The sequence below is a fragment of the Leptodactylus fuscus genome, chromosome 8 (assembly GCF_031893055.1).
Source record: "Leptodactylus fuscus isolate aLepFus1 chromosome 8, aLepFus1.hap2, whole genome shotgun sequence".
Lineage (NCBI taxonomy): Eukaryota > Metazoa > Chordata > Amphibia > Anura > Leptodactylidae > Leptodactylus > Leptodactylus fuscus.
The window spans coordinates 27,364,224-27,373,126 of record NC_134272.1 but is presented as its reverse complement, the minus strand read 5'-3'; positions in this window follow the sequence as shown (position 1 = coordinate 27,373,126).

The window sequence follows — 8,903 nt, the reverse complement described above, 5'->3', positions numbered from 1 at the left end:
GACCTTAGACTCCGCCTCCTCCAGCAGAGCCAGCGCTGATTGGCCGAATTCCGTACTCTGGCCAATCAGCACTGGCTAATGCATTGTATTGGCGTGATGAAGCAGTGCTGAATGTGTGTGCTTAGCACACACATTCAGCTCTACTTCATCGGGCTAATAGAATGCATTGGCCAATCAGCGCTGGCCAATGCATTCTATTAGCGTGAACTGAGTTTGCACAGGGGTTCTAGTGCACCCTCGGCTCTGCTACATCAGATTGCTACATCTGATGTAGCAGTGCCGAGTGTGCATCAGATGTGTAGTTGAGCAAAACTGACTCAGCACTGCTAAGTCTGCATTCGCATAGGAATGCATTGGCCAGCCTTCGGCCAATCAGCGCTGGCTCTGCCGGAGGAGGCGGAGTCTAAGGTCGGACCTGAATGGAGACTGGTGTGGAGCTATCTTAGACTCCGCCTCCTCCAGCAGAGCCAGCGCTGATTGGTCGAGTTCCGTACTCTGGCCAATCAGCACTGGCCAATGCATTTCTATGGGGAAAAGTTAGCTTGCGAAAATCGCAAACTGACAGGGATTTCCATGAAATAAAGTGACTTTTATGCCCCCAGACATGCTTCCCCTGCTGTCCCAGTGTCATTCCAGGGTGTTGGTATCATTTCCTGGGGTGTCATAGTGGACTTGGTGACCCTCCAGACACGAATTTGGGTTTCCCCCTTAACGAGTTTATGTTCCCCATAGACTATAATGGGGTTCGAAACCCATTCGAACACTCGAACAGTGAGCGGCTGTTCGAATCGAATTTCGAACCTCGAACATTTTAGTGTTCGCTCATCTCTAATTGTTATCTATGATGCTAGAAGTTCCTGCTCCCAGCGATATATTCGTACATACAGACACTGAGCGCTAATATAGTGTAGTATTTTGGGCTTAAATGAATACGTAAGATGTGCCAAATAGGTGGCCCCTTACCTCTTAGTGTTGTGAACAGTCACAACACTCAAAACAGCATATGGTTAAACCCAAAAATCGGTGGCACCAGCTTCCCCCTTCACGTCAACTGGTAGGATGCATGATTGACAGTACAGATGAACCAACAAGGTTCAGGACCAAAGTGGTGGGAGGGAATTGGATGAAGTGCGCACAATAATGGCTGGAGCCGTACAGCGTACCTTTTCAACACTCTATTAGCAATCACTACGCGTTTTGGGCTATAAGCCCTTTATCAAATGCAAATTAATGACTGGCTGATAGCCTGAAAAAAATGAGTTGCTCACTTGGGCGCACTTTACCCGAAACCACTTTGGTCCTGCACTTTGTTGGTTCATTCGTCCCAGCAATATACTGTCCATTTGTAACATCTTTGCCCATCCGGGCTTTGGCGTCATCATCCGGCCACATGCTGCGGCGCAGGAGATGTGTTCGGTTGTGATCTATTCTGTTGGGTTCTCCTTGCACTGTCTGAACACTGCCCTATTCTTTCACCTTGGTAATTGATTTTCCACCACACCCATCTCCTTCACCTTCAGTTTTCTCTGCTCCTCTAATGGTTAATCTGGCCTTGCCCTGTGATTGACAGCCTGCCTTCCTGTCAACTCCATGGGCGGGTTCTTCCTCCCTATTTAGCCTTGGCTCCCATTCACACCAGCACTTGCTATTGCCATGTGCATACTTGCTCTTTACTGTCCCTGTTTTGCTTACACTATTATCCTTGAGCTTTGGCTTTCCTCACTGACTATTCTTTGGACTCCGATTTGGCACTGCATCGCTCGACTGTTACTGACCCTTGGCTAGCTGACATCCCGTTGTTGTTGTTCGTCTTGTCTGCGTTTTGTGTTTCACGTATTCAGGGACTGGGACTTCTACCATAAAAGATAACTAGGATGCTAGGAGTCCCACTCCCAGCAAGAAGTTCAAGCCAGTACAACTGGCTAATACATGGACCGAGATTCACGGATAAAACTAGGTTGTGTGTAGCTAGCCTTAAACCTAATATTGTACAGGTTCTCCTTCTGGATGTCCTATGAATTTTCTTCAATAAATGGAAAAGTCATTATATGCCATGAACATCAACAAAAACCCCAAATCCACTTAATTTTAGCCCTGCCACAAAAAGACCTGTAAACAAAAATTCACAGAAAGTCAACTGATATCACTCTGTCATACTGTCTGGATTATAGGTGCAGACTGGTTGCTTTAAAAGAGGGATGGTGCTTGAAATCATTGTCTTCTGCTGTTAACCATGGTTACCACCAAGTAAGCAGTACTCAGCTGCTATCCAAAATCTGTTAGGGCTGAATTGGGAGCAGTCGCCCTGTTGTAAAAGTCACCAGAGTCGGAGTGATAAAATGCTGTTTGGAGGGCTTACGCAGCAAGTACACATAAAATGTCAAGGCGTTGTCCGTATCGTGTTAGCAACCTGTGCGATTATAGCTGTCATTTTCTAAGACCTGCAAGAAAATTAAAGCAATCGGTGGAACCAAATTAGGAGAGGTGCATATAGCAAAGTGCTGACAGTGCAGTGATGGATGATGGTCACCTGCTCCAAGACGCCAAAAAAAGAAAAGGATTATTGGAGTCTTCATATATATGTCACTGGATCCCTTTCTATGTTAGAGGACCGGACACATATGCCGATTAGTATTTATCTCACCTTTGACACGCTGACATGTTATCTAGTGTAGGCACCAACTATTCTAGATAGATTTTAGGCATCTATTGTTTATTAGTAAACTTTATTAACAGCATAATATGAGCAAAATACAGACACTGAGACATCAGGTGTGTGCACTACAATTCCAACATAGGCCCATGCTGGTGCTGATTCCTGTTATCACATCATGTCTAGTGAACAGGAGGTTCCGAGCTTCTTCCGCTCAACTTTCCTTCAATTCCATGGACAGAACATGGACTTCTGACTGTTTCTGTAAGGATTGGAGTCAGGGTCAGGCAGTGCAAAGTGACACAGCTGGGAAAGCAACACTGTGCAACTAATGACAAAAGGGGTCGCAGGCCCTGCAGCTATAACTATGCTGTAATATCTGAGATGAGGCAGACCAATGCACTTCCTAATTGAAGTGCGCCTACCACGACTCCTTACGCTTCTATCCCGGCGGCTAGGATAAGGGGAGAGGAGGCCCTGAAAGTCCTAGGGACTGGAGTCACAGGGTCACACCTAAACAGAAAGCACAGTGTAAATGCAATGCAAAACAAAAGACTAAACAGCATGGAACCAGGGAGGACCACAAGTCCCAGCAAGACACAGAAGAGAAGGCGAGGTCAGACGAGCAAGAGGTCAAGCCAGGAGATATAATAAAAGGTACCAAATCAAAAGGCAAGGGATAGTCAAAAATACAAGCCGGGTCTAAAAACCAAGAAACATATGGAATACAAACAGACAGGGAATCAGACTGAGCAGGGGGACCAGGAAACACAAAGTGAATGGCTGGCAAGGATCCATGCCTGGGTGGGGATTAAATAGCAGCAGAAAAACACACCTGATGGCTAACGGCATGGAGACTGAAGGTAAGGAAAAGATTAACCCTTAATGACCTAAGCACACCCAATAGAACTCCTAACACGTCTCCCAGGGAGACGCCGCGCAGCAAGGAGACCGCGGCGACTCCGTATCCTGACAGTTTCCTCCTCATTTGTTTGCTATAGCAGAAGATAGGAGAAGCCCTGTGTATTTGGATGAACTCTGCGGTCTCTTCACCAAGCACAGCGCCTTGCATAGGCCATCGGCATAGGATAAGTCATCAGTACTTAACCCTTAAGTACTATCATGGTGTCTGTCATACACCTTCCAATCTTTGTTCCCCCATAATTCCACATTCTAGTATCTAATCAGAAGCTCCACCCACATACCTTTCAAGCAATAGAAACAGAAAGTCGCGGCTTCCCCCTCCGACAGTCGCGACTTCCCCCTCCGGAGTAGGCTCAAATGAATGGGCCTAGTCTGGAGGGTGCTGTCGCGAGGGGGATGCCGGGGCTGACTCATCTGCGGAATCCACCTGAAAAAAGGACAGCTGGCCTCAGTAGTAAAGTGAGGCATGATAACAGCTTGTCCCACGTAACCGCTGAGGCCCAATCAGCATCCAGAACGCGTGATGTCAGCCGCAGAGAAGAGGAAGCCGCCAGTGGTGACAGCGGAACAGCGCCAGGAGGCCAGGGAGAGGTAAAGCTAGGTGAGTGTGACTGTTTGTTATTTTCCCTTACCTTACCTGGGCCTTCGAAGAGACCCCAGAGCATAATATAATAATAGCACTAAGGGAGTCTGTAGGGCCACTGTGGAGCATTATATTGGGGCCCCCTCTGGATAGCATATTATACTGTGTGGGGGCCACTGTGGAGCATTCTACTGGGGGAGGGGACCCTTTGCAGAGCATGGTATATTCTGTGGGGCCTCTGTAGAGCATTATGCTGGCGGGCCCCTCTGGAGAGCATATTATACTGTTTGGGGCCCCTTTTTAGCATTATACTGGGGGTACCTCTCTGTGCAGTATATTATACTGTGTGGAGCCATGGTAGAGCATTATCTGGGGGGCCCTCTGCAGAGCATATTATATTGCATGGCACCACTGTGGAGCATTGTACTAGAGGGTGTTCTGGGGAGCATATTATACTGCGTGGGGCCTACTATGGAGCATTATAATGGGGGTACACTCTGGGGAGCATAATATATTGTGTGGTGCCACTGTGGAGCAATATACTGAGGGGCTCTGTGGAGTATTATACTAGGGGGACTTATTGGAAAACATATTATACTATGAGCCACTGTGGAGCTTTATACTGGGGGGAGGGGCAGTGTGGGGAGCCTGTTATGCTGTGTGGGGTCACTGTGGAGTGAATTATGTGTGGGGCTTCTCAGGAGCATATTATACTCTGTGGGGCCATTGTATAGTATTATAATGGGTGGCACTGTGGGGATCATGTTATACTGTGGGGGACCACTGTGGAGCATTATACTGGCGAACCCATATGAGAAATATATTATGCTTTGTGCAGGCCATTGTAGAGCATGTTATACTGTGTTAGGCCATAGTGAAGCATTACACTGGGGGGGGGGGGGTACTGGGGGGTGCATATTATACTGTGCAGCGCATATTCTGTGTATACAGCTGAGGGAGTAGAAATAAAACATAACTTTTATTTTTTAATATATTAAAATTGTGCCCATTATAGCATAAAATATTCCAATAGGGAGATTCACTAACCAGTAAAGAGATTAGGTAGATATAGCTTCTATCTCTTTGATAAAGTGAAACTCTCCCCTTTATCTTTCCAATTGGCAGGAAAAAATAGATAAGTATTCCATTTGTTCAGCAGGACTTGGAGGAGCAAGAGTTAATACGCAGCATTAGCTCCCAACAGTACTCAGAGGTCTGACCAGGTAATGATATAGCCAGTATACAATGGATAAGCAGCAGTCCTATCTTTCCTCTGCTTCAATTTAAATGTATTGTAAGTCCCTGAACTATTACATGGAGAAAAAACTATTTCCTAATACCCTCTATACGTATTTCACTAGCTGATATTCTAGCTCATCAGGAGGTTTTTCTAAGGAAAGATGAAAGCTGCAGTGAAAACTGCACTTCCCACGTCCTTGGTGGTAGGACGTGGTATTAGGTTAGAATGCCAGCGAGCGCGCCGGCAGTCAAGCCTTTTAAAGCTTAACCACACCCCCAGTCAACGCCCATGCAGGCACCACGTGATTCCAAAGGATTACACCCACGTAGATGTCATATGACGCTCAGGGGGCGGGGAGGCACTCTCATTAGTGCTCCTATGGATATATGTAAGTCTAGCTGGAGAACCACAAGTCCCAGCTAGAGAATAAATGTTTTCTGTTCGAATCTCTTCAGTGTATTATTAATACTAGGGCATCCATGATACAGAAAGGGGGTAGTAATAATATAGCAACATTGATATTAAAACTGCGGCAATATTAACCTATTGTGAGACAATTAGAGGCTGTAAACATGGAATATCTTTTTCTCCATGTAATAGTTCAGGGACTTACAATACATTTAAATTGAAGCAGAGGATAGATAGGACTGCTGCTTATCCATTGTATACTGGCTATATCATTACCTGGTCAGACCTCTGAGTACTGTTGGGAGCTAATGCTGCATATTAACTCTTGCTCCTCCAAGTCCTGCTGAACAAATGGAATACTTATCTATTTTTTCCTTCCAATTGGAAAGATAAAGGGGAGAGTTTCACTTTATCAAAGAGATAGAAGCTATATCTACCTAATCTCTTTACTGGTTAGTGAATCTCCCTATTGGAATATTTTATGCTATAATGGGCACAATTTTAATATATTAAAAAATAAAAGTTATGTTTTATTTCTACTCCCGCAGCTGTATACACAAAATATTTTGAGTAGAATACCCGTCAGTGAATTGTGCGGAGCATATTGTACTGTCCGGGGCCACTGAGGTGTAGTATACTGTGTGGCCACTGTGGAGTATTATACTGTCTTGGGGCTCTGGGGAGCATACTATATTGTGTGGTACCTTATATACCATGTGGGGCCACTATTACACTGTGTGGGCCTTTGTGGAGTATTATACTGTGTTGGGGCTCTGGGGAGCATATTATACTGTGTGGTGCCTTATATATCATGTGGGGCCAATATTATACTGTGTGGGGCCACTGTGGAGCACTATATACCATGTGAGGAAACTGTGGAGGGTGCAGGGAGCAGTTTATACTGTGGAGCATTATATACCATGTGGAGCATTATACTGTGGGAAGGGACTCAAAATTCTATGCTATGTCTGCACCACAGGTCTCTCCCTATAATTTTGTAATTTTATTTATAAGATGGGTTACTATTTATAAAGGAGGAACTATTTATAAGGGAGCAGTATTATTTTTATGGGGTGACTGTTACTGATAAGGGGGAACTATTACATATAAGGAGGAATATCACTGATACAGGGTACTAGTTATCATTTATAAGGGCACTACTACTGATAAAGATGTAATATTGTTTATGGCAGGGACTATTATTTATAAGGAGGCACTATAATAACTGGTGACTGGGTGCAAAAATCTATTGGGCGGCACAAAGGTGCTTATTTGAATTGTGTGTGGGAAAATGGGGCTTGTTATTACTTTTTTGTTGGCAGAAAGGAGGCATAAATTATAGGGGCTGCCACTGGAAGACTATGGTGTTGTTTGTTTATCAGCAATTAGGGCTCCACTTTTAATTTTGCCCAAGGCCACATTTTGTCTAAAACCGGCCTTGCCTTCCTGGATGATGATGGTTCAGCCACTATAAAAACTGCATGTGTTGTTCCTCTTTTACAATGTTAACAGCTTATTTGCATTTCAGATGGTACAGCTTGTCCTTGGTTTATTTTTTCACCTCCTTTTGTGATCTTACAGATGTCACCATTGAATTGCACTATATTCCCTTGCTTTGTGATTTCGTTTGCGACAACAAGTTGATTTTAGCAGGAGGGCACTGGTGGCATTGAGAATATCCATCCCTTATTCTTTTTGTAGCCTAATACTGGATAGGCAGATATCATCTTTTTCTGTGTTGCTCTGGCCAAGGTTATAGAATAAGATAAAACTGTTGTTCATGAAATATGAGGCAGAATCTAAGCTCAGCAACCAACGTTTGTCAGATGTACTTGCCATGCAGGCCTAGTCAAGAGGTTCAGTTATTGTTCTGACCAAACATTACAGGCAGGCAGAGGCAAGATACTCTGGAGACCGCAAAGTACAATAATGTCACTTTTACTGTGACATACAGTTTTTTCTGTATTGAGATAAAAAATAGGTTTTTAGGAGTTCTGACAGTTCTGTACTATGTTTTATAGACGGGTTCCTAGGAGCCCTGAAAGTGTTCTACACTATGTTTTATAGATAGGTTCCTAGGAGTCCTGACAGTGTTCTACACTATGTTTTATAGACAGGTTCCTAGGAGCCTTGACGGCGTTCTACACTATGTTTTATAGATAGGTTCCTAGGAGCCCTGACAGTGTTCTACACTATGTTTTATAGATAGGTTCCTAGGAGCCCTGACAGTGTTCTACACTATGTTTTATAGATAGGTTCCTAGGAGTCCTGACAGTGTTCTACACTATGTTTTATAGATAGGTTGCTAGGAGCCCTGACAGTGTTCTACACTATGTTTTATAAGTAGGTTCCTAGGAGCCCTGACAGTGTTCTATACTATGTTTTATAGATAGGTTCCTAGGAGCCCTGACAGTGTTCTACACTATGTTTTATAGATAGTACAAGTACATCGAAACAGCTGTCCTTGGCTGAGAAGACTGTATCTGGTATAATCCCAACATCATTGCAAACAAAGGCCTCTGAGAAAGTCGGCATGATGTTAAAGGGAGCACCCTCTATAGGCTTGCTTGACTGAGGCTCTGCCTTCCTAATTACATCATGGAAGTCAGATTTGCATATTCTTCCCATGTTCCTTTGCACTGGAGCGTTCATGGCTTAATAAGACTCCACACACCTATATGGTGGTCTCTCCCTATGGAGTGACGATATCCCCTAAAACAAATGTGTCATGGGAGATGACAGGTCTTCTTTAATACTAATTATGATGTGTAATTTCCATTTCTGTCAGTCTGATATTTATAGATCGCACCTCTTTGTGTGACACATCTGGCAGACAATAAACGTTAGAAAATTTGATCAATCAAAGATACAATTAATCCGAACACCTGGAAAGCTAAATAATTCACAAGGTGTTGGGATTTTTTTCTTGTTATTCTGTCTACTGGTTTTTAGAAGTTTAAATGTTTTCTAGTTAAAAGCTGTAATAAAATTCATTTGTAACTCAAGTTACAATATTAACCCCTTGAGGACAGAGCCCTTCAAAAGTCACAACTTTTTATTTTTCTATTCGGAATCATATGAGGATTTATTTTTTT